Source organism: Accipiter gentilis, chromosome 18 (genome assembly GCF_929443795.1).
Source record: "Accipiter gentilis chromosome 18, bAccGen1.1, whole genome shotgun sequence".
Taxonomy (NCBI): domain Eukaryota; kingdom Metazoa; phylum Chordata; class Aves; order Accipitriformes; family Accipitridae; genus Astur; species Astur gentilis.
This window is the reverse complement of record NC_064897.1, coordinates 21,108,106-21,134,289: the sequence shown is the minus strand read 5'-3', so window position 1 is coordinate 21,134,289 and position 26,184 is coordinate 21,108,106. Positions and strand designations below refer to the sequence as shown.

At 51.4% G+C, this 26,184-nt stretch overlaps 1 long non-coding RNA gene across 2 annotated transcripts; it reads right to left on the bottom strand.

The window, feature by feature from the left end:
- Window positions 1-123: 123 nt before the first annotated feature.
- LOC126047728 (uncharacterized) lies at window positions 124-24,865 on the bottom strand. 2 transcript variants are annotated; one of them, XR_007508694.1, is made up of 4 exons: window positions 24,461-24,865; window positions 5,369-5,548; window positions 3,589-4,087; window positions 124-3,410 (listed from the first exon to the last, which is right to left on the bottom strand). It is a non-coding gene; the product is annotated as an uncharacterized LOC126047728 (long non-coding RNA). The 2 variants fall into 2 exon arrangements; XR_007508695.1 differs by lacking the exon at window positions 5,369-5,548 and having other exon boundaries at window positions 125-3,410.
- Window positions 24,866-26,184: the final 1,319 nt, after the last annotated feature.

Genomic DNA, 26,184 nt, shown 5'->3' with positions numbered 1-26,184 from the left:
TGTTTTCCAACGCATCCCAGTATTTCAGCAACTCAGAATGTGACCATGGACACAAAGCTGATGTTAAGCTTAAAAGGGGTAAAAAACACCAGCAGGGTAACAAATGATGATTTCGGGGTTTCTGGAAATAATACATACCAAGAGGCTTTCTCATGAAAAACAGTGTTTTCCTTTATTAATCTGATTCAAAAGCACACCCAGGAAGATGTGTGTTAACGGTAGGGCCTGCAAGCTCTTGCAGAAACAATTGCAGGTAATATAACAGCTACTGAGAGACAACTGTTGGAGTTAAAGTCATTATTCTGTGTTTGTGCAACAAAGTGTCAGCATACATAGCCATGTTGGAGTCTGAAAAAAAAAAAAATTCCTTGCTCCTCAGTTTGCTGTTCCTTAGGATGTCACATGGTGAGTTTTATCTTGAAGTTGCAGTTCCCAGCTGCAGTGCTAACTTTATCCAAAGTGGCCGTAAAAATACACAGGTCGTATTTCGGGAGGTGTCTGCAAATGACAAAACCCTTAACCTCCGTGGTAAAGGACACCGTTGGGTTTTCCCATAGGAGATGGGGGCGAGGCTGCCTAAGGTGTGCTACGTGGGGAGGAGACCTTGTTTTCTTCAGGGTGAGTCCTGTGTTACTGGATTTGATGAGGAAGTTTTCAACTGACATAGAAGAAAGTTGCCCAACAGTCAGAGTGCAAAGAATGAGGAAGCAGGTTGGTCTCAGCACTCCATGGGGACCTTCCCTTCACCAGCCTTGATTACTGCAACAAACAGATTTTTTGGTTTGTTTTTTTTTTTTAAAGGAAGAAGTTGCAACCATAAGCATGCAAAGAAAAGCTTGCCATTTAATAAACACTTTCTCTACTGCCACAAACATCATCCTTTCGCTGTTGTGATTTCTCTCAGAACAAGGTGTGTTTGTGAGTCAGTCTGCTGTGGGCACTCCTTAAGCAGGTGGGGAATACCGACTCCATCTGCTGCAAAAAATAGAAGCATAAACCAGATCCATCTCCCTCTCAGTCTGATCTGCTCCTTGTCAGCTTTTCTCTTTCCAAGCTTTCTTTCCAACCACACTAAACTATACTTGAATGTAACACAGCAAAAGTTCAGAAAAGCCAAAGACCACACACTGTAAGAATTACAAAACCACTTTTAATAAGTGTTCTTCCCAGAAACTTGGAGAGCTTTTATATGACAGTCTTATTAAATGCCATTTAGAAACAAAAATTGCAATATGGACCTTGAACGTAAACAAATAAATGAAGCCAGTTTAGAGCCCAATCCCCAAAAATCTTCACAAGCAAGCTCATTATTCACAGTAACACATCTGACACCTTAAGAGACCTGGGGCCATAGCCCTCTCTGTCCTTGGCTCCCAACCAGCAAGACATGCCAGCGTGAAATATGGGTGGCAGAGCGCCTTGTAATAAGCAACGTCAGGTTCGTATGCTTGGCCCCTGGAGGAGATCTGACTGCCAGAAGCAGGCGAGGCAGCGGTGCCGCAGGGCTGGGGGGGGGGGCTGCGGAACCAGCTCTAGAGGAGCAAGTAGCTCTGGAGATCCAGAGACAGGAGGACAAGGGGTGGGGATGGTGACGAAGAACCTGTAGAAGGGCAGTGAGAAGTAAGCAGGCAGGAACAATGAGGCTTGTTTTAAGAAAGCAGCAAGGTCACTGGGACACATCAGCCATTCTCAGGCTTTCCTAATCATCCCTGACCCACTGCTTCTTCTCTGTGACAGTGTGCCTCCCTGCTTTCTCACTTATGTACTGACACTCTCACACTCCCCCTTGCCCCACGCTGTAGGTTGCACCCAGCCTACCATCCCCTCAGTGGCTGGAGCAAACCAGTTGATCCCTCAAGCCATGCCCTCCCCCCCAAAAAATCTTTCCACGTTATACTCTACCAAAATGTGGCCTGAGCAAACCCCACCGGCCACCCCCAGCCCCGTGCCCAGACTCCAGCAAAGACCTTAGAAACACAGTCATGAGGGCTGGGGCTAGCTGGGGTGAACAGCTCTGGCACTCAGAAGTACGGGCCAGTACGTAAAGACCATCAGGTCTGTAGACACTAAAGTCAGGGTTAGGAATTGGGACACCAAGGACTAAAGAGCATCACCACTTTCTTTGCCCCTCTGGGCAAGCCCAAGTGCTGGTACCCAGCGAGGCGGAAGGCTTTGGGTTATGTTTGGCAGAGTGCTAGCTGACAGTTTATGTTTAAAGCTGGAATCAGGCTTTGGGGTAGAAAGGGCTGAAAAGTCTGGGATTATTCATGAATAATGTGAGGATTTCAGAGATATGATGAGAACTGGCATCCAGTTCTTGTCATTTGGGGATAGGGCTACAAAGGCACTAGAGCTAACCAAATCAAGCAGCTTCCCATTAGGTCTGGAGGGGCGATGGATGCACTCGACCTAAAGTTTGGGGTGAATTATTGCCATGGGTGGGCAGTGGAGGCTAGATAAAATGTCAGGAATAGGACGTAGGGCTTAGAACTGAAGAGCTAGAATGGTAGGAAGATGATATGGTCCCCTAGCACTACAATACATGCTTGTGCATATGGCTTACAATTAGCTATCAGTCAGGTATGGCTCACTGTTGTATGGGCCAGTATAGTCAAGACTGTAGTGGGGTTTGGGTCACGGTGCTAAGTAGAGGTCACAGTAGACAAGGCCATTGCTAGGGGTTGAGTGTGGGAATTTTTCTGTGGTTAAAGTTACTGTTAGAGATCAAAAAAACAGGGTCTATGGAACTCATTTCACCCTGCACGCTCTATGGAATACATCTACAGGCACATCATCTTCTGATCTCCCAAAAGGTAACCTTTGCCGCACAACATCCTTCACCCACAAGTCTAGTATTGTCTAGCCATTCCCATACCTTCAGGAAGGTTCATGGTGGGCTAAGGGAAATCAGCAGGGAAAAATAGTTTATCAGTGGCTCTAGGATGCTGGGCTATGATCACACGTAAGGGTCTTAGCAAGCAACCTATTCTTATCAAGGACATGACTACCAGCACCCTGCTCTGCAGCAGACAAGAGGGGATGGGAGAAGAGAGCACACATCGTTGCACAATAAAAGCATCCACAGTCCATGGCTGGCTTCATGCATCTCCCAAAGCACATGCCAGACGCTGTAGGTGGCATACAGGGAGGGCAGAGAAGGGGGAGCAGCAGGGTAGGGAGGTTGCCAGAAGGGAGAAAGGGAAATTTTCTGGGACTTTTGTCACTTCTGGGTACTGGCCGAACCACATACATGTACACACAAATAGGCCTACTTGTCTCTTGGGAGCAGGGCGAGAACTTACACCCATCAGTCAGAAGATGGTGGGTTTCACCTGGCAGGGCACGGCTGGTTAAAAAAATGCTGGAGATGATACTCAGCCACCAAAGAGATGGCCCAGGAGCAATCCCGACTAGGGAGAATCAGAGAAAAAAAAATCAGACATTAATGGACATCTCTAGAATAACATGAAAATAATCAGATAAATTGTTGGGAAAACATGGGGGTAGAGGTAGTTTCCCCATGTTCAGTCATTTCTTCAATGTATTTTTGTACGTTTTGGAAAAGCAATCATTTTTTTAATTACTTACTTATTTTCACATGAAGAGGCTTAAGGCTGCCAAAAAGCAAAGCTCCGGACCAAAAAAGCATTCCAGTTCTCTGCATGAAACTGCCCAAAGTATACCCAGAATTGGCAATATGATCTTTGCATCTGCTGAGAAAATACTGAGTCATGTTGTCAGCCCACACACATCTAACAAAAATAAAAGCAGCCCAACAATTCAGGATTCACCCACTCGTCATTTAAAGAAAACACAAGTCATTCAGTCATGCCTCATGCTTCAGAGACCTTTAGAAAACACCCAGCGCAGGGAACATTCGCCCACGTCGTGCCCACGCACCGTTTCGAATCAGTGATGTCATTTGCAACTCATGCGCTCGCGAGTCTGGACGGCGTTTGGTTCAGCATCCTTGGAGGAAGTTGCCGAGACGCAAAGGTTTCCGCCGAAAACGCGACACGATAGCTGCAGGCTCAGCCCTTCTGTTAGCAATGCTGAAATGGTGTAACGTTGTACCTGGCTTGAATCCCTGGAAGAGGCAGGAAAGCACCCTGTGCTTCATTGCATAAAAGATCTGGCAAACTCAAGCCATAGTTTCTATAAGATGCTACTGTACTCTTCCTTCAAGGGTTAACCTGTACTGAAGCATTAACTCTCCCTGCACTGGGCTCCCCAGTCACTCGGCACACATTAGACTGGGAGGGATTTGCCCAAACATCAAAACTTGGGGAATTACCCAGGAAATCCTCCTCCTTTTACCCCTTCCCACATCATTGTCCCCTAGCAAGAAAAAACAAGTTGCTGCATGCCACCCAGCTGCTGGCAAGCGCTCTTCCTCCTTCAGTGCTAAAAGCTGCTTGAAGTATTAATAGCTGAACCTGGATGTGCGGCAGCCAGCCCAGCTCATGACGGAGGGGGAGACGTCACTGCACAGAAGATGTGGAGTTACGCAATCTCTGCGGTGCTGAAAGCAGCGCTGGAAACTTGTCAGGAGCCCAAAGGCCAGAGCTAATTTGGATTTTCTTTTACACAGCATGATTTTAATCAGAGCGAAAAGCACCCGGTTGTCTTTTATGTACAGAATGTTATAAGTAGGGACAAGTTAAGAGAGCAACTAGGAGCAGGACATGCTCTGAGGGCAGCGCAGGGAGGAACATTAGATGGGGAAAGGAAAGCCAGGGAAGTCTCCTACACCCAATTTATCAGCTTCTCCTTGATTCTTCAGGAAGGCTATGTGCTATGAAGCAAGAGGCTAAGAGGCGACTCATCAAAATGCTGTGATTGCCTAATTCTCTTTATAAGAAGGAAGAAGGAAAAAAAAAGAGAAAAAAAGGGAACTGCAAAAGCTTGATGATAAGCTTTTTTGAAAAAGCTCTTCCCAGAGGTTCTGGATGTGTCACAAAGTCAAACATGGCATTCAGAAAACCCATCTGACTTGCAGCCAATATTTGACAGCAGTGGAGTCCAGATGACCTCTAACATAAGCTCCCCCAGCTTCAGCTGCAAACAGGTGTGTGCGAGTTCCCCTTTACAACCAGTTTTCTGCCTCGCTGAGAGAAAGCAGCGCAAAGGGTTGGCACAGCCCCCAAGCACCACTGTTCCCAATGCAAGCTCCCCTCCAGCATCCTCTTTCCATGCTGTGATGGCCGGAGAGCAGGAGTTGGGAGCCAGGTCCTCGTTTCGTCACCTCTCCCCGGCCGGGCTCGCAGCAGTACCCCCTTCCCAGGACACAGAGTCAGGGTGCACCCTTGTGTGCCATCAGTGTGCGCCAGGGAGGGATCGGGGCAGGTTAACAGGAGAATAAATACACCTTGACATTTCTTAATTTGTTTGCTTTGTAGTCCTGGTAGGTTTACTGGAAACTCAGAGGTTGGGTTTGCCACCTGGGGAGTGCTATCGCTGGAGAAAATACTTCATATCAGGGGCCTTCTCTTTACCCACTGGGAATAAATGCTCCTTGCCCCCTCAGTTCAGCTTTATTCCTTGACAGCTGAGAAAAAAAAAAAAAAAGGGAAAAAAAAAAAAAGGAAAAAAAAATCAAACCTGGGACCTTTACTTTGCTCTGGAGCACGATTTAGATGTGTTGTTTGATGTCTAGTTCAGGACAGGACGAGCTGCATGTTAGGGTTATAAAAGGAAAGCTGTTGGGCAAGCTCATCAGTAGCTTCCTACATTCAGTCCGATAAACCCTACTCCCAGGGCTTCATCCCACCAGCTAGCCCCTTTCCATCATAGCCCCCGAAAGCAGCACCCTCTCTGCTCCCATCCCTCCCTCCTCCACGTGCTTCTTCGCCCCCCTCCCCCACACACATTTGTCCCCCCGACTCAAACAGCTCCCCGAGGAGCTCCGGCACCACCGATGCTCAGGGATGGGGAAAAGGGAAGATAGATTCAGCTGAATATGCAAACAATCCTATTTGCACCCCAGCATGTACAATCCGTGTCTTTGTCAGCATGATGGAGTACGCTCCGTCCTGTTTGTTTTCCTTCCCTGGTATTATCATACACACCCTTTCCATGTCAGCATTATCAAATGCTGTACCTGAACCAGCCTTTTCAAGACAGAGGCTGACTGCTGCCTGGCGAGTGTCTGTCTACCAGCTGCGTATTTATTCTGTTCAAAATTATAGCCAATTATAAAATCTGGTGTAAAATCTATAGCTGCTGTTAAAAAAAAAAAACAAAAAAGCACCGATGGGCTTTTCCATGTTTGATCTCTGCTGCAGCTAAGGGACTGGGTGGAAGCGTTTCCACTTACACGAGCAGCCCCGCTCGGACACAGCCCGTTGCGGCTGGAGCGCGGTTGCTCTCGCACTTCGAGGCGGTGTGTTTGGGAAGCTGCCTGCCTGCCTTCTCCCCCGCGCAGCATCACGCCGCGGGGACCCCCACGGTGTGCGGGTATCAGCCGGTCCCACCTCACATCGCCCCGGACAGACAGACACCCCGGGTGGGAAGGACGTCGGGGCAAAGGCGCAAAGTGCTTTTTTGCGGCTGGGGATGGCGGCGATGGCAGCCGCCGGAGCAGCACCGGCAGGGCCCCGGGGCCTGGCAAGACAATAGCTCTCTCCCTCCCGGCCACATTTGTCGTTCCCCAAGACGGAGGAGTCTCATGAATCAAGTCGAACACCCAGCGACAGGCTGGAGAGATCCATTAATATGCACCCGCCGCAGCACGTCGCCGGCCCCCTGCCTCGCGCGCCGCTCACCTGCCCGTCTCACCCCTGGCAGGCAGCACCAGAACAAAGGAGCCGGGGGAGGGGGGGAGACGGCAGCGACTGCCCCCCGAAACGGAGGGAGGCAGCGGCTGGAGACAAAGCTCATTCACCGTCCGCCATGGGTGTGAGGAATGCTCCCGCTCGCCCTATTGTCTGGGGTCCTTTGTGCTCCTACACACACACACACACACACACACACCCCGCTCCCCAACCGCACAGGCGGAAATATTGGGAGCGGGACAGAAACGGCTTTGTTGAAGGAAGGCCTCGTGCGCAAAAAGGCCTCCTGCCCTCTCTCCCCGCCGTACGTGCCCGTCTGGCCCGCAGGCCCGTGCTCCTTCTGCCCCAGAGGGCAGGCAGGGTCCCCGCTGTGCCACCCCCGACGGCCCGGCCCGGGGGCTGCAGAGCGACGCGGACAGACGGACACGAGGCAGGGGGGCGTGTTTCTCCACAGCCAAGGGGCACCCGGCAGCCCTGTCCGGCTCCCCCAGAGATTTGGCCCTGCGATGCCATCGGGAGGTGGGGAGCGGGCGTCGGGTGCTGCGGAGGGGAGCGGGAGGGCTGCCCTCGCCCCGCGGATGGCGGGGCCGGCAAGCCCTGCCGAGCTGCGCTGAGGACCAGATCTGGCAGCACGGGCTTCGGCCTCAGGAGCGGCACAGACACCTCTGCCAAACCTCCGCTGCTTTGTCAAGCGGCGGCCGTGGCCCCCACACACACCCCGTGCGAGCCACATCTGCGGCTGCAGCATTACAGCCCCCCCAAGTCCTGCAGGGCTGGGATCCCCTTGTTTTAGGGCAGAGCCGTAATTGCCAAGCCCTCCCGAGGGGTCGGTCCCCAGCTGCAGCACGCTGCTCCGCTCTCCTCCCACCGCCACTGCACCAGCATTAGGACGGAGAGAAGGGGAAAGCCAGGCCCCTCCAGTGCGAGGAGCAGGGTGACCCCCTGATGCCCGTGCCACCATCCAAGGGACCACAAGCGCCGCCTGGCCCCACAGCAGCCACAGCACGTGGGCCAGCTCTGGCGAGCAACAGCCGCGGAGGTACCGCTCATCCAGACACAGCACACCGGCTCGTGCGGTCCCTGCCCTGGCCGCCCTCGGCTGTCTCACACCTCCCCACCAGCGCCGCTCGCACCAGCGATCTTAGCCACGTGCAGAAACAACCGCCAAGGTAGGTCTCGTTCAGGCAATACAGCCAACGGGACGTAAGCGAAGAAAGAAAGGTAAGGTCCACAAACCCAAGGGAAAAGCTTGCTCCAGAGGGATGGCACCTGGGACCACGAAGGAGCCCCAGCACACATCTGCTCCACTGCCGAGACAGCCATGCTGGGCACTCCAGCACAGAGAACAACGGGATCTGGGAACGAGCACCGGGAGAATTACCATTCAGAGGCTGCTGATGGAGCCTGAAGCATATCTATAAGGGACAGGGATGGTAAGGAGGCAGTTGTATACATAAAACTAAAGAGCCCGTTTCTCAGTCTTGTGTTGGGAGAACAGTTTCTGACATTTTCTGGTACCAAGGAGTGCACACTAAAGAGGAAGGCTCTGTCCAAAGTTCAGTTTCTCCTCCTATTTTTCATTATATTTGGTGTATTTTAAATAAATTCTAAGTTGTCATTGCAAAAAAGCTCCTATGGCCACCAACAAGGAGGTCTCCAAACAAGCTTTGTCCAGAAATAAGTTTTTGCTAAAGAAAACTGTAAAATTCTTACTTTAAAAGAAAAACAAGAGGAGGAGAAACCATGATATCTAAACAGCATCACTTACTTCTTTGAGTTTTGCACTTCACAGTGAAGATTCAGCACCTCTTGTAAGGCATACTCAGGCTTTATAAGCAGGAATCGCACTGAGTTCAGTGGTCAGGAGATTCCCAGTAACACCTATGTTGCAGAAGCAAGGCAGTCGTTCCCAAAGCCGCCAGCTAAGACGAGACTTTGTGAGGGCAGATAAAGCAAGAAGCCAGATAAAGCAAAAGGCCTTCATCTTGGACTGTAAAAAGTCAGAGAAAGGAGAAAGACCAGAGTTGAGCCCGGAGTTGAGAAGTGGGTTGGTGGCAGAGCTCCTGGCCTCTCTCCTCTGTGCCCCTTCCATGACACCTCCCTTCTTCCTCAGGCAAATGGGGACACGGCAGCTCTGCCCCGCCAGCCCCGGGTCTGCACCGAGCTGGCGGTCCCGCACAGCGGCATTTCGGCAGCTGGAGGGCTGACTGCATCAGCCCAGAGCTGAACTAACGTGACTACAAGAGCCGTTTTGGGATCCGAGCCGGAGAAGCTGCCCGAGTTAATGAAGCTGATGGGAACGGGATGGGGTGTAACAAGGTGCCTCTTACTGAAAAGCAGGGAACTTCCCCCAGGCTGCCTGCAGCTCCTGCAGAGCACTCGGGTCAGTTTGTAACTTATTAATGCCAACAGTCGCACGATCAAAGTTCAGCACGTGTTTAGTTGCTCTTCTGGGACAGCGGATTTGAAAAGCACATCGCACAGGTTTCCTAGGAATAAGAGAGACATCCAGAGAAAGCATCTCCTACCCCATCTGCCCAGAGACCCCCACCGCACCGCTGTGCATTTGGGTGGTGAGACAGCGTTCATTCACCAGCCAGTGCCCAAGGAGCCAGCTCTGCGCAGCTACGGCACCCGTCTCCATCGGGCCACGGCTCCCTCCTCCTCTCGTGACAAAACAGCTTTGCACCCAGCAAAGCCTGAAAGGGTCCCCAGGTTTAGCAGGAAATTCTCTGCCGAGAAGGCAGATTTATTCACTTTCTGGTGAGATGAGTGGGTCTGTTGGCACACGCGCTGTGTGTTTTAAGTGTCTCCCCTGCAGCTAGAACTTAACCCTAATCTAAATTACGCCTCCAGTGTCCTAATTTAAAGAAGTGTTCAATAGACTATGTCACTTGGAAAATTAATCGCTTTGCCGCTGGACAAGCGGGGATGGGTAACGGAGTCAGCGTTGCACTTCAGCATCAGATGAGAGCAGCGGGGCTGCTTCTCCCGGGAGCGGGAGGGAACTGCTGCCGTTCCCGCAGCCAGTCTCTTGTTGGGCCATTAAGCCCTCACAAGCCAGGTCACCTCCAAAAGAAACTCTGAGCTCCCAGGGGTGATTCTCTATCTGCCGCCTGCTGTGCTGACCGCTGCTCCCGAGGAGCCGTTCCTTCGGAGGCAGAGCAAGGGAGACGGTAGACGTGTCCTGGAGTGTGGTCACCCCACCGGTGGGCAGAAAACCTACCCCACTGGAGGCAGCGACGTACACACAGAGGAGCTGCAAGAAAGGCACAGAGGGAAAGGGGTTCTTATGAACCAAAGCAGAGAGGAAGGCAAGAGCCCAGCACCGATCAAACCTGGGAGAGAAGCACTGATGGATGGAGCTGCGAATGTAGTTTTCCAAAAGTATCACTGGGCACGATGTCGCCAGGAAGAAAATCAAAGCAAAAGAGTCGCTGAGCTGGTGGCATGCTTTGAATCCTGGCTGGCCTCGGATCGACACTACTCACCCCAGCCTGTTGCAGCAATCAAGTTACCCAGCGAGAAGGGGTTACGCAGCAGTTATAACTACCTCCCCACCAGCAGAGCAGCCAAACAACCTCTGCTACCCCCAGCTTCCCTGCAGGCTCACAAGGAAAAAAGCCAAACAGGTTTCATTCACTTTGCAGCTATTGCCCAAACCAGTGTGGGTAAGAGCGTTGGACCTGATACCCAAGAGACAAGCCTACACCAACTTAAAGGATGATGCACAAGTGTGCTTCTTGCTTATCCAAACCTGCAGATGTCCAGAGAGCGTCTGGTTCTGCTGGTTTTTATTTACATACTTTATAATGAACAGTATCTGTGTATTATTCTTTATAAGTGTCTGTGCTCCCTGAAGGTCAGAGTTAAGAACATCCAAGTAAAGTTACTGGAAGTGTTCCTCATATTTGAGCATTTTATTGGAGCGATCAGTGATTTATCAACCACTTCTGGCGCCGTTTGTGAACATGCAGCTATTGCTTACTCTGAGCCACAGCCACTATTTTAGCCCTATTAGAAGCGAGATGTTCATTGCTGTTCAGATAGCACCAGTGCCTACTGCCAAACTTGCAAGGATACCTCACCTGCAGCCTTTTAATCAAAGGACAGGTCTGGGGGGAATGAAGTTCAGAGCTGATTTCTTTCTGTGTATTATTAAAAGGGATCACTACAAATTCACCACACTTCCAACTGTACTTTGTGTCTGGTAGGCGAAAGCATTCCTTCTCCCTCATGTTTGCAGAAGCGAAAACAACTGGAGAAAGGAACAAGTTCCACTTCTGCAGCCACTTACCAGAAGAAATGGTGCGGTTTGGCCATCACGATCGTTTGTTTTCCCTGCAAAGACGTACTAACAATGTCTTTGCTTCTCCTTGACCGCAAAGAGGAACCCTGTCAGTGGGAAACGGGCAAAGAGGATGCTGTTAAACATTTCAGGAAACACTAAAGGAAAGATGGAGGCAGCCAGAAGCTTTGAAAGTTTTGATTTCTCCAAGATAATGAACTGCCTGATCTAACTAGAGGAGAAATAGCCTGTGAGCCCTCTCTCCTAGAGAGGTTTCTCCTATGGTGTTCAATACTGTAAAGGGCTGTAGAGGAGGGAACACTCTTGGATTAATTTACGAGGTAAAAGTGATTTTTTTCTCAGGGGGAGTTAAACTAGACTCATGCCCTTGCTCCTCTGGGGTTGACAAAGAGTATTTGAAACTCTCCTGCTTGCATGAGGAGATGCTCCTGTCCCAGGAGTACAGGCACTGCCGAGCCCAGGACCAGCCCGGCAACCGGGGAATTGCCCAAGTGGCATCTTTGCAGGAGAAGTTAAATACTTCAGATTCCCTCTTCAACCAGGCTACTTAAGCTTTGGATTTGTTTTTGTTAAAGCCCTCTTATTTTAATTAAGAAAGTCCTTGTTGAAATGCAGTACCCTGCCCCTTCGGTTACCATTAACACGTGTCTGCTGAGATCGCCAGCAGGCCTTCGAGGTGCAGCATGGCTGAACTCGGTAGCTCTCCTGGAGTGAGAAAAACCCTTTAAATGTAGTGTGGGAGAAAGATCATACTCTCAGCAAACTGAGGATCCAAAACAACCCTGAGAAACTCAAGTTTTGGGCCAACAGCAACCTCACGAGGCACAGGAAGGAGAGTGCAAAGCTCTGCCCTGGGGAGGAATAACACCAGGCATCAGCGTAGGTTGGGAACAGACCGGCCGAGTAGTTGCCCGGCTGAAAAGGACCTGGGAGTTACAGATGTGCCAAGCCATGTGCGAGTTAGCAGTGTGCTCTCACCGCAAACACCAAGAACTGCGTAGCGGGCAATGTCAGGGGCAGCGTGGCCGGCAGGCCAAGGGGAGGTGATAGTTCAACACTGCTCAGGCTGCACCTGGGATGGAGCTGGAATAGTGGACTTCATTAATATTATGAGTCCCAGAGCAGATCTAGGGCTTCCCAGAAAATCTGTTCATTTTGATTATTGGGGGAGAGAAAAAAAAAGGAAAAAACCCCCAAAGCCGAGAAGTGACAATTTCCTCCCAGTTCCCTTCCCATATCTTTATAAATGGCCCAACATCACCACATTTAGGATGTGTATCTGAGAAAGCAAGGTTCTCTTTTAAAGAAAAGTTTCTTGTAGGAAGAAGACTTGAAAAAGGGAACCAAGCTCCGCACTGTTCAGGGTGCAAGGCAGCACTGCAGGCAGCCTCCCTGCCAGCGGGACATAAAGAACAGAAGGAAAAAAAAAAAAAAAAATCAAACAAATTGCTGACAACCTTCCTGTCCTCCTGCAACCCTAGAGCATCACAGGAAGATTCATTTGAGGTGGCAGTGGACTAGTAGGTAGTTCTGGCAGGGTAAGGTGGAGAAGATCAGATAGGAGAAAATACGGCTGCAGCGAACTGGCCATGAAATCCTTGATCTCCTTTGGTGAAATGCATTGCTTTTAGCCGCTGGGTGCCAGTCACCAGTGCAAACCCAGTAGGTAAATAGGCACAGGCAGTGTTTGCAGCAGGAAGGTTAACCAGAAAGGAATTTTAGCCGCCCAGAGCAGGCCCCTGCCCGGGGCAGCTGGGAGACCTCTCCAGCAATCAAACACTGACACCACTTAGGTCTAACCTGCTCCCGTACCTACTGCTTCTCTGCTCTTATAGGTGCTGTGCTGGCTGGGGGCTGGTTTTTACTGCTGGAAACGGACACACCTATTTGCGTTGACCAAAAATCAGTGTTCAGCAACAGATATTAAAGGCAACTGCTGCCCAAGCAGCACCAACAAGTGTTTGGCCTGGCCAGGCTGACAATACTACCGTTAAAGTAGGCAAGACCCCCTGCTTAGTCCAGGGGAACAGCTCTCAAGAATTTGGGCACTTCCACACAGCCTCTAAATTTCAGTTGTTTGACTACGGCTTGCGGATTTTTATCCTCCCCTCTCTTCTTGCCAGCCCACTGTCCCTCCAGCAGAGGACAAGAGTTTTTTCTGGAGAACATCAGCACTTCTTCACACGACCTCCCAGGCACCAGAGGTGATGGACAGCAAGATAGCCAAGACTAATCCCCACATGCTATGTGGTTTTTTTCATCCCATTCCCTTCCTTTTACAGCCTAAGTGGGAGGGACTCGGGCCAGATCTCAGCCTCCATCTGCAGCCTAGGATTATGATCTGAAGCATAATATTTCTTTATGAGCAAATTATCACCGAGACTTCAATGCGCTGTTGGCCTTTAAAAAACACTAAGTGTTTAGTATTTTTATTTCTTTCTGCTTTGCAGTTTATGGCTCCCATAAATCAGGTGACAGCCTGTGGCACAGAGGGCTGATCTGATCTGTGGGAACATGGAAAGGGGCAGAAGAAGGGAGCACCGGCTGAGTCCTTAACCAGGGGACCTCTGCTCCCTGCTTGAAGCATCCCAGCAGGGGGGGCAGGATGCTGCCCACCCGAGGCACTGCTAACACCCTGCCAACATTTTCTTCTCCGACACCGAGTTAAAAAACCTTATTTCTTCTATGCCACACCATCGACTTGTGAAACACGAAAAACCACTTCTCTCTGTCACAGGAGCAAGAGCACTAATAAATCCATGAGCATTCACAAACTGTTCCATCAATACAGAAATTAGAGCTACGGGGGGGCGGACACAAGCAAAGTACTAACCCACTGCACCGGTAAACCAACCCATGCGTTTGAAACAATCAAATCTGACCCAACGTATTACCTTGTAGCCAATGAAGGATGCTGCCGTGGTTAAAAGACTACTTCGGAGTCCAAAACTTGGTGCTGAACTCCCAAGTCTCACAAGTCCAAGACCAAATTTTCAAGGACATTTAATCTCTCAGAGGTACTCCAAAGGCCATGCTATGAAGCATCCCAGCAAGCAACTTGTCAGGGAAACCTCTTCCCGACATCTCTGTGCTTCCAAATACTATTAAAAAAATCTGTCTTGTAGTCAGCCTACTCCCTGTCAGGGAAAGGGGATCCATAGCCCTTCCTTTCCCCTGCCGCCTGCCTTGTGCACTTGGACTCTAAATGCTTCAGGACAGACACTTTCCTACATGCACACATGAGCATGCCTAACACCTTGCCGAGCGAGCCACCATCTTCACAAGGACCTTAATGTTCAAAAGACAAATAATATATAATATTGCAAGGACCTTGTGGGATTAGGGCTTGCAGGGTTGTTCACTGATGGTGGTATTATTCTTAGCTGCACTGCTTTGTTCATTGGTAAGAACCGGTCTCTCTCCCTACGTGTTCAATGCCGGTTTGCTAGGGGAGACGTCGGTACAAGTACTTTATGCTCCGCTGCTAGGAAGACAGGAGCACAGGCGGCTTACCGTGGTTTCAAGGGACGGTCTGTGCAGAACAGGGCGAGAGGAATTTTGCAAGGACAAGACCTGACGTTCCTTGCACTGGTTCACATAAGCCCGGGAGATGACAGAACTTCATGTAGCAACCCTCCCTTGAACACTCCCACAGTCCCAATCTTTCTTTTGGCATTTCCAAAGCAGTTGAAACCACCACCAGGCATTTGAAGTCCCGCGGACGGTTTGCCTACTGAGGCAAAAAGAGATGCCAATCATCACCTCGCTTTTGAGCGGCTGCCTGCGGCCCAGCCTCCACCACTGGTCCTGCACTCAACCAGGAAGATTTTTCCTGCTACAAAAAGCTGTATAAGAGGCAGGTGTTGCTCCCAACCCCAGCAGGCACCCACCTTCTTGGTGGGTGCCGGCAGCTCCGGGCTGTGCACCCAGACTGCTGCAAAAGCTGTAAAAGTGCTACTGACTGGGAAGCCAAGTGCCAACAAGCACAAGGGTGTGGGGGTATTTCATTTTATACATGTTTTACCAACATTTAAATGCACACTAGAGTCCCAGCCCATCCTGTAACCTGCACACAGGGCTGTATGAAAGGTAAAGGGCAGAAGTAAACTGAGCATGGACAAATTCACCTAATAACGGAGCTGGCAAGAGTCCGGTGGTGGCCCTGGCCAGAGACGGAGGCACATGCCTTGGCCCCAGCCCCCTGTCGGGCACCTGGCCCTGCCGTCCAGTTTAGTCCTGCTCCGCAGCGGGGGAAACGGTCCGGCTTCCACCTGATGCCAAGGAAATGGAGGGGAACACGGTCCAAAGCCCAGCCCTTCCACGTGGCCTCAGAAAGCACGTGGGAACCTTCAATCCACATGAAGAGCATGCTGGATTTGGGGAGGCCAGGGACAACAGCGATTTCGGCTCCTTCCGAGAGGTCACAGAGCGGTTTGCAGAGCGTGCCGGGTTTCTGGCTAGGAAAGGGAAGGAGGGGAGGCAGGCTCAGGGTGGGGGGATCCCAAAGAGCACAGCTTCTTCCCAGGCTTTCGGCCAGTGCCCTCGGGAAGGACACGGTTGCCGTTTCTCCTGTTTGACAAAGCTTGAAAGCAGGACACGCAGATGCCCTTGGGAAGCCCAGTGCAGAGGTCCCTCCATGAGGGAGCAGTGGGGTCCCTGGGCCAGGTCCCTGCCCTGAACTCCCACCCTGACAACAGCCAGGGAGAAACCCCCTGACAGGCTGCCCCATGTCAAACAATATAAACGAGCAGCTGACCACACCGGGGTAGCAGAGGTCTGACTGTTGACGTTCAACCGCACAAATTGTTCCAATGAAACTGAGATTAGATGATAAGCAGCAAGCAGTAACAGCAGGAGGACATCCATCCATCCATCCATCCATCCATCCATCCATCCATCCGCAGTCTGGGTCTCGGTACAACAACTGGAGCCGGGCTGTGACATTTAGGACTCGCAGCCGGAGAGCGCAGGCGAGACGGAGCCCTGCCAGCGGCTCACCCCGGGGCTGGGGCTGTCACTGGAAGTAACAGGATTAGCAGAGAGAAGAGAAAGCTTCCAGGCTGGCAAGGAATAGACAAAGTGCATAAGAAGTTTAGGCCATGCTTTTGAGCATTAGAGAATCTCTTTAACAATAATGAGAATCCGGTATTTAAAAAACAAAAAGATGGAAAGAAAGGCTAGCAAGAAAGCAAGAACCAGCTCTCTCACAGGAAAACGTGTGCCCCACAGAGCAATTCCCAAACACAGACACCACTCTCGTCCTCCCGAAACCCGGTTGTAAAGCTAACAACTGTTGCGCTATTAAAGTGTCAGATAAGCCAGGCGAAAGCGCCAGCGAGACTCCTGGAGCTTCAATACCGTCTGGGATCACTCGGATACATTGGTTTTTACTCTGAAGGTATCAAGGAGTGTTAAGGCCAGAGGCAAACGTTATCAGGAGTTGCTCTGCCCTCCTCCAGGAACTACAGCTGCTCTGTTTGGACAGAAGGACAGGCAGGAGGCAATGGCACCCGTTTCAGCAAGCCACCTACTCCCTCCTGCAAAAGACTTTGAGGAAATGCAAAAATTCACTGCATGTCTCCGAACGTCATGCAACTGCTTTCAGTGTGGAAAATGTGCATCTTGTTTCCAGTGCAACATTTTCCCCATTTTGCTCTCTAGTCGTGAAGTTGTGCTGTGGCTGCTCCTTGCAGGCAGGAGAGCTGCCTGCTGCTGGATTTCTTGCCCCCAGGTGGGTGCCGGCAGCCTGGAGCTCCCCACCACCCAAATCCACCTCTCCCCGCCGCTGAGTGAAGGGGCACATTAGGACAGAAAAAAAAAAAAAAAAAAAAGTGAACTAAAGCCAATTAAAAGCACAGGGAAAATGCGGGGAGGCAGGATGTCATTACCAGAGCTGGAATTTGGCCTGGGTACCATGGAGATGAAACACAGCAGATGGTTAAGGTGTACCCGGGAAGCACGCGCGCAGCACCTGACTATAGATTTAAGACCAATTAATACAACAAAAGAGAAAACTTGACGAGGAAGCCAGAGACCTACAAAATGAATAAGTGAACCATGAAAAGGGGAGGCTCTCCCATCAAAAAAAAAAAAAAAAAAAAAAAATCAGCAGAGTGTACAATACCTACAGAGCCGTGAATAAACTGAAATTGGAACAGATGGAGACAGAAACAAACCACCGTGTGTATTAGTTGGCTACCAAGTAAAAGAGCCGGCATGGGGAAAGAGCTTCCCCGCAATTCAGGGCAAGAACAATAGGCTCCGGTTCTGCAGCACCCCCTTCCCGAGGTGCTCAATGTCCTTCATACAGCTTAATTTAAGGCTTACAAGCTGCAGCACTCTCAGATACAAGATCCTAACAAATGACCAGGAAAGCACACTCTTTCAAATAATAAACCATGTGTCTCTAATTAAAAGAGCCCAGGCACTACGCAGCAGAGACAGGAGCCTTCCCTGGCAGCCCGTCACGCAGCAACAGACCCGGACTATGCGGCCCTGCCTCGGACCCGATCCGAAATGGGATCGGGGACAGCAAACAAGGGCTTTCCAATGGACGGCAACTGCCCTGAAGTGGCCGTGGTCGCAGTCTGCTGGGTAAATACTTGGTAAACCCCAGCGCTACCTTGGAGGCACTTATGTGACCTTTATCTTTGCAGGCGAGAGCTGCTTGACACACAAACATTTCCATTGAATTTTATCTGATCGCCTGTGAACTGAAGCCCTGGCCGGGTCAGAGATGAGAAGACAAGCAAGGAGACGAGCCAACGCGCCATGGGAACGGGAGCAGGGGGAGGTTAGCGTGGTGCAATTAAACACGACGAGAGAAACCTCTCGCTACAAGGGCATTTAAAATCCCAGCCGCGAAGAAGAGGAGGCACCGGGCGCTGACTTCCCAAGAGCCGCCCTCGCCCCGAGCAGCAGCGGGTGCTGCGGGAAGGCTGAGCCTGGGCAGCGGCGGCCCCCCGACACCCACGGCAGCAGCCCCCTCCTCGGGACGGACAGGCTGGCAGAAGCGGGCGCTCAGCTTTCCCTCCAGGTCTGCAAACAACAGGGCTGTCCCGCCACTGTATCTGCGATGTAAATCCCAAAGATAAACAAGTCCAGCTCTGCAGACAACATTTATCACCCGCTTTAAAGGCAGGCGGCTCGGGGGCTAAGCCCCCTGCGAGGCACCCCCCCAACCCATGGCAAGCTCAGCCTGGAAGCGACAAGCTTTTCACGACACCAAGTCCTGCCTCAAAGTCAACCGGCCGAAACTTTAGTGACTTCAAAGCGAGAGGGCTTTTGCAGAGCTGTGCGCTCCCTGAAAACCCTGTCCCCGAAAGCCCTTCCTTTTGTCCGTGCCCCAGGCAGAGCCCGGAGCGTGGCCGGTTTGTACGGCGGCAGCCGTGCTCGTGCATCCGCTGCTCCGCTCCTTGTAGCGCTAAGGAGACGCCAGCGCGTTTCCCCACCGCCACAACTGACTTTATAAACCAACGCTGGCTGAGGGGCAGCACCTGCAATGAGCACAACCACAGGCACAAGCTATAAAAAACCCTCCCCCTCATCTCTACCCCCACCTGACTCCCTCTGTGGCTTTAAGCAAATCACATAACTTTTCCTCTTTAGTTTCTGCACCTGGGAGAGAGTAATATTTACCTACCCCAGAAGGGTGTTGAGAGGATTAGTTAATGTTTGCCCAGCATTTTAAAGGATAAAATATTCTGTATTAATTCCCAGCCACTGAAAAGACTGATATGTACGACTCTCATTAGCTCTAACGGAATATTTTTGCTCGAGTTGGGCTTTACCGCTTCAGAAAAGTAGAAGCGAGATGATGTGATATTACCATTTCAAAAAGCGCCTGCAGCACGTGCTGTAAAACCCCTTTTCTCTTTTGACTACCACCAGCCTCCTCCTCCACCGCCTGTATTGCGGAGGTGCACCTGCACCCGTTAAACATTAAAACAGTCCAAACTCAACACGGGTCTCTGGGGCTTTGCCGGCAGCGCTGGGTAACCCCCTCCCAGGGGGTCCCTTTGCAGGCCCCCGCGGCGGGGAGCTGGCCTCACCTGCGAGATGTCCTCTTACCGATTAAAAGCAGCCGTTGCACCGGGATCGCCCTTTTGCTCAGATTTATCAACGTTGCCTAACTCTTATTTGAAAGACGGGAGCCAACGCGGGTTTTCCTGCTGGGGTCCGTACAGCACCGTGGATGTCGGTGGATGTGCCGGGGGATGCGCCGGCCGGGTGGGCATCCCCTGTGCTCTGCCCTGCCGCCACCCGGGCTGTGTCCCCTGCGAGCTGGTACTGGGCAGAAAGAAAAAGCGGCTGATAAGAACCGGGCTCCGGCAGAGCACCGGGCAGTCTCGGCACGCTGTATAACCCAGGACGCCCGCAGCGCTAGGGAAAATATATCGCTGCCCATCCCACAAATCAACCCACCCGCTGCTCGGGCCCTTTACAGCCACCGCAGCGTCGTCGTTCCCTCCCCGGGCGCTGAGCACCTTGTTTTGGCGGGCAAGGACAGCGAGGTGACACCTCTGAGTGGCGTTGCACCCCCCGGGCTCGTTTCCCTTGGCTGTTTCCCACCACAGCTCGCCCCAACGCTGGTATCCCACAGGTGATGGGTGCCCACCCGTACGTGGGACCCCCGCCACGCACGGGGGCTCCACTGCCATGGACAGCGAGTGGAAATGCCCCAAGCCCTCGTGGGCTCCCAGGGCCGAACAAGTGGAGGAAAGGGCCTGGCTTTGGCCCACGGCGTCTGCGGCTCGCTGGGGTAACCAAACTGCGCCGGGCAGGGCAGCCGGTGAGCTCCCACCTCCAGCAAACCCTGCGGCCGCGGTGGACGCACCCCTGTACGCTCGTCCTCAAAAGCAGCACGGCAGGGCTGAGCCCCGCGGCAGTCGGGAGGAGGGACGGGGCTCAGACAGCCCGCCAGAAAGGGATTTGGTTTTAACTGCTGGTTTACTGCCCGCCGGCAGGAGTATATGGCTGTACAATAAGGGAAAGGCTGGAGGAAGGTGTTTGAAAATCAGGCTAACCCACCCCCAGCCTCATGAAAGAAAAACGCCACCAAAGCAGCCCCCCACCGGCCCCGCGGTTTCGGGGAGGGGAAGCGGTTTTGAAGCCCGAGAACAATGGGGCGACCTTTCCCTCCTTTCTTCTGGCAAAGGTAAAAGACCTCCCTGCGGAGGTGTCCACGCTGGGGAAGCCGCTGAATGAGAAGCCCCAGGCCAATAAAGCATCCCTTTGTGCCTTCAAACACCACGTCCGACGCGCTTCCCAACCTCCGATGCGTTTCCCAACCTCCGCCGCTCCTGCCCGCAGGCAGCGCTGGCAAATCTCAGCCCTCAGCAGCAGGTCACCCCGCAAATCCCTGACCGGAGGCAACGGCACGGCCGGGCCGGCGCGGAGGGCTGCCTGCCGGCGCTGGACCACGCGCGGTGGGGCAGCTCGGAGGGCTCGGTTCTCCTTTCTGGAGGAGCCCCTCTGCCCCATCGCTCCCTGCTTCTCCCCTCTTGCTCGACTTCCAGGAGAGCAGGCAGAGGCTGAGGCACCGCAGACGGCTGCTGAGCAAAATCAGAAGCACGAACCGAAACATGACTAATTTCTAACACATCACAGCCTGCGAGTCAGTTTGTTTGCGAGCCTAAATTGCTCTCTGCTGCTTTCATACCAGCTTCTTTCAAGGGTGAGTAAGCAGACAGTGGCAGACACGACTTCTATTATTCCCAGAGCTTTGAAGTTGTACCATTTCACTGAGGTTAGCTGACTGCATCAGCCGTTTGTAGTGGCACATTTCGAAGAACTCAGCAATGATGCATAGGTAGCCAGACCGAGCTGGGTTGGAGCTCAGCATATTCCACTGGCGGTATTTCGTGGTGAGTCATTAGTTGCCTACCCACTATTATTCATTGTTTTTATCCTGTTGTTTTATTTCAATACTCTTGACAACTTCCAAGAAGGCCCTTTCGCAGACAGATGTCAAGGGCAACGAAAACAGCTTCAAGCCCCTTTCTGTTAAATTAGCAGTGCACGAGTTAAAGTGGATTTTGTGATGAATATCCTTGAAGACTAAACACCACCACCCAAAGAGGAAGAAATATGGCAAAACTGTTCAAGCTACAACCATGTGAGCATTTCATGTATTTATACATGTGTATGTACTCATACATATGCAAACGGGTAAACACAGAAACACGCATCTATTAGACGAGAAAGTGAAACTTCCTGCATTTTTTGAATGACTCATTTAAAACAGCCTATTACATAGATAATTTTTATATTTAAAAATACAACACTTGCACACATTTTTGAGAGCAAATTGTGTGTTCTATTTCCAGCCCAGGCTAAACTGCTATGGCCTTTTTTCTCCTGCTGCTCCAGAATTCCACGTTTCTCATCTGTATTTCTACATTTAACTGCTTCTAACTTGAATGACTGATCATCAAGAAGACTCTATGCACAGCATGAAGCAGCACAGTTTGAAAGCGTGCAGTATTTTTAGCTGCAAACCCCACGTCAACTTCAGCACAAATATGAACCTTTTGTCAGTTGGAGGCATCACAGCTGCTTCCCCAGGAGAAGGTGGCACCACAAACACCAAAGTCTAAGCAAAAGCGCTGGACTGTAATTGTGGCGTTCTTTACACAGACCGGTCCAACCTCTACTTTTGATTCCAGTGCCAAAAGCTTAGCGCTCGAGATAAATCACTCTTTCCCCTTGAAAGTGGCTGACTGCATTTATGGCTCGTTTCAGAGTCCAAGGGCCCGGGCCGAGAGGAAAGGCCGGGGGCAGAGCGGGGCGATGCCCCACATCCAGCGCCGCGGAGGGCGAGGGCTCTGGCAGCGGGGAGAGGAACCGCCAGATTCGGTTCCCAGCAGCGCTCGGCTCTCTTGGGTAACCTCAGATGTGTCATTTAGCCTCCCGCTGACTCAGTTCCTCATTCGTACCGTGGAAATAACACCACTTCTTTATTTCGTAGGAGTTTGGGGCAGATAAATATCTTTTAATTCTGCATCGGAATCCACTCGAGAAGTGTAACTAAAATAGAGATCAGTTACGATCTAAAGAAGTGACGCAAGCGAGGGCTGGGAGGAAGGAACAAGACATACGGTACAAAGGCGGGGAGCTCTCCGAACCCAGCTAGTTTCTTGTTATCTCCTCAGGATAGTTCAGAGCGAGAGCCTTGGCTCCCCATACAGCATGGAAAATTCCAGGGACCGGCCAGTTTCCCCTAAGAGTTAAGGCTCGCTTTGTAAATACAGTTTTCCTTCTCTCCCTACCACACTCGACAGGGCTTGGCCATGAGCTGAAGCACAGGAGAGATGCAGATCCTGGGTTAGGATCCCAACCGGGCTCCCGCTCCCCGGGAACTCCTTGGGTCCCTTCGCCTCCTGGTTGCGATGGACCGGCCACGCGGCTCCCACATCCCTGCCGGGGGCTGCTCAGTCACCCGGGGAGGGAGACGAAACGCGGCACCTCTCCCCACGAACCTGGTGCACCTCAGCCCCTGCTGCAGCCCCCCTCCCCAAGGCAGGCGACCCCACCTGAGTCCCCGCTGGATGGGCGTTGGAAGCCCTGGACCGTGCCAGACTTTTGAAGAGACATCATGTTTTGGCATGTCAGACGTCTGCGTGACCCAGATTCTTCTACCGAACTGTGAAGCGGGTGCAAGGGCAGGTCCCAGCCCTGTTACTCCGGCAAGGTCAGATAGCTCTGTGTCCAACGCCCAGGGCGAGGGGAGCAGGGCTACCTGGGCCAGTGTGCCTCACCGCTTCGTGCTCTGCATCGCCACCCCGTAATGTAGATGTGGTTAACTACTGCAGAAGGACAAGCCTGGCCAGATGAGATTTTAAGACAAGCAACCTGGCAGCCCTATCCCTGACACAACCGTTTTGCTTCTGGCACGATGTGGCTGACCACAACCCCCTCATCCTTGGCACATTTGGGTGGGTAAGCCAGGGGAGGTAACAATACTTCTCTTTTTTTCACAGAAGACAAAGCTGCAGAAGACGCCGATTCCCATGGCAACGTAGGCAGAGAAGAAGTGTCCCAAGATGTGATTTGCTGTCACCATACCCACCTCGTGGCAGATAAGGACAAGCGATAGCTCTGAAAGGAACTGTTTCCATGGGACCCTTCCCAGTGAGCCCACGCGATGACAACCCAACCGTCTGCCACAGCTTTCAGTGTCGAACAGGTCTGACTGGTAGAGAGCAGCAAAGGCTGCCTGTCTCCATCTCATCCTCTTGTGAGGAACGGTGCCCTCAGAGCCTGCCTAACCCCAAACAAGCCACGCTGCTGCTCGCTAATCCACTTACCCAGGCAATTACACTGGGATAGCAGCCTGCAGAGAGCTGCGCTCAACTTCTCAGCTAAACACTGCCCTGAGTTTTTTCAATCCACGGAGCGCTACCTTAAGCTAGGTTGAAAGTTCCTCACAGAGCACGCATTTATGCTTTGGTAGTGCGTGCTATGTAAGTGCATTTCCTTCCGACACTTTCATTTATCATACTTCTCCCCTCCCAACCTTGCCCCTTCAGTTCCCCGGGGAAAGTTAGTGAATTTATGCAGGAACAAAGTCACCTTGAGCTTTAATCCACACCCCAGCAGAAGGAATACGTCTGTCGGCAATCACATCCACCCACTCTGCAACTGCATTACAATGCTCACTTTGTTAGCACAGAAAATACCGGCTCCTTTTCTAGTCCTGGAGACAAGCTACCACAAAGGCTGGAGCAAAGAAAACAGACTGGGGACAGGAGAGGGAGGAATCTGGTCCTGCACATTTGAGGCTGAACAGGTAAATTGAGGTGAAACAGTGGAAGAAAAGAGCAAGTCAGGCAAACCGAGTCCTTGCCTTACGATAAACCCTCCAAAACAACTCCCTGCTCCCTTCCTGGGTAAGAAGTGAAGGCAGTTGAGAAAACTGCAGTCAACGAAGTCGCAGAAGACAGGCAGAGATCCTCATCCAACTGATAGCAAAATAGCAGCCAAAGCAAGAGGCAAAGTACAGCAGAATCAGGTACGTAAAGCAATTTGGATTTCACCATCTGGGAGCAAAGGCCAGATTCCCTCAGTACCAGGGTGGCACCCAGCTGCTGGGCCCATGGCTCCATGTTCCCCCAATACCTTTCTCCTTCTCTCAGGGACCCCAGTTCTGACGCTCCCTGAGCATACAGGGCCAAAACAGCGTTTAAAAACGGGCCTAGGAGCTCCAGTAGCCCCAAACAGCATCGCAGATGCGCACAGAAACAAAGCTAAGCAGCGAAAAGCCACCTCCAGCCCCGCACACATGCTCACGTGCCGTTTGGAGGTGTGCACTAATACAGAAATCACTCGTGCTGGCGCAATGCTGATGCACGCCTGCTATTGCAGGCAGGGCTCCTACCTTCGCGTCCCTCCTTGCGTAACAGCTCCTTTGCATTCGACAGCAGGAACCACAGCCGCCTGTTGCCACCCGTCCTACTTGTTGCTGTGCCTTGATAAGCAGTCCTGGGATGAACCCGCTTCTGAATGGAAGAAATGAAACATTAGTATTCCCAGAAGGATGCAAGAGTTACAGCAGAGGCAAGGAGGCTGAAGAAGAGATGAATGGATAGTTGAGCCAGTCCCGATGAAACTGCCTCTCAGATACCCCATCCTTCTGGCTGAGTAGCACTGTCAGCTATTACCCAACTGCTTTGTCATCTTTGGCACTCACTGCAGGCAAGCACCACCAGCTTTTGCCAGCCCTACATCGCTTTTCTCTGCAGAAAAGAGATCTACCCCAGAGCAGATCAGTGAGTTCTAGAAACTGGTCCCACCTGACAAACGGGGAAAGAGTGAGGATGGAGGTCTCCAGGTGGAGGAGTTCTCTGAGCTAGTGTTGGAATGCAGGACCCCAGAGAAATGAACCCATCCAAAATCCCCAATACTTTGCTTACTACGTTATAAGGAAAGTAGATTTAAAAAGCACGTATAAGAAATCTCATCCTTATCTGCTGTCATTCCACTGGTACGCTCTGGATTATATTCTTACATGGCCCACAAGCACAAGAGGTAGTGGTGTATGGATTTCCTAGCCTTTGCAACCGAGCAAGAACGCAGACTTCACCAATTCATCTAAAGGTCCATCAACTACCATCTGCTGCTTTAAAAACTACTTCAAAACAAGAGAGGTTGTCCCCAAATAGTTTACCTGGGCTTCTGTAATCTCAGCAGAAATCTTCCTTCTCCTGGCAGTAATCTTAAACCTAACAAGAGAGCCACAACACTTGCTATCTGCTCCTGTTTTCCAGGAGTACCCTCTGATTTGCCCATCACATTTGTTTTCATAGTTACCTGCACTCTGTTGCAGAGGTGGTCAAAGCAGATATTCCAGGAGAACCTCCTGGGATCCAAATGTACACAAACATAATCACCAGTGCAGGAGAACCAAAAGGAACATTCACAGCAATTGCCTAAATTCTTCTTTGCATTACTGTAAACATTCATCTAAGCAACTCTCATTTAGGAAAGGCTTTAACAGAACAAAGATGCTTTCATGGGCCTGTACATAACACACCCCCCGCCCCGATCCAACCCCACAAAATGGTCTAAGAGCTTGTATTTACAGCCTTCAGAGAACGGTAGGTTGTTTACTAAAAGGATTAGATAAGGCTTGACAAAGATGTAGGAAGGTGGGCATGCTGTGCCTTAGAAAACTTTTGCAATACAGAACCCAAAACATCCCTGTAGGCACTCTCAGTTAGAAAAGAAGGGGGGGGGGGAGAAATTGCAAATCGGTTTGGCAGAGCACTTTGGCCACCGCTGGGTAGAGGGCAAAATTACACAAGAGTTAACTGATCAGTGGTGTGTTTGAGACATTCCTGAACAGCTAGTGCTTTTACTGGTGAGATCTGTGGGACTGTCTTGAAATAGATACTGTCTCCTTTTATCTCCAGGAGAAAACAATAACGCTTAAAACATGCTGCTGCTTCTCCTCCCACTTTCCTGCAGAAGCGAAAGCTGCTCTTCTGGGTTTGGGGAGGACAAGAAGCTCACGTGCTCCCTAAGGCTGCCCAGCGCTCCAAGCAGAAGCCCGATTCTTCCCCCTTTGGAGAGCACTGTGATACTGCTGCCAGGCAGACTTCA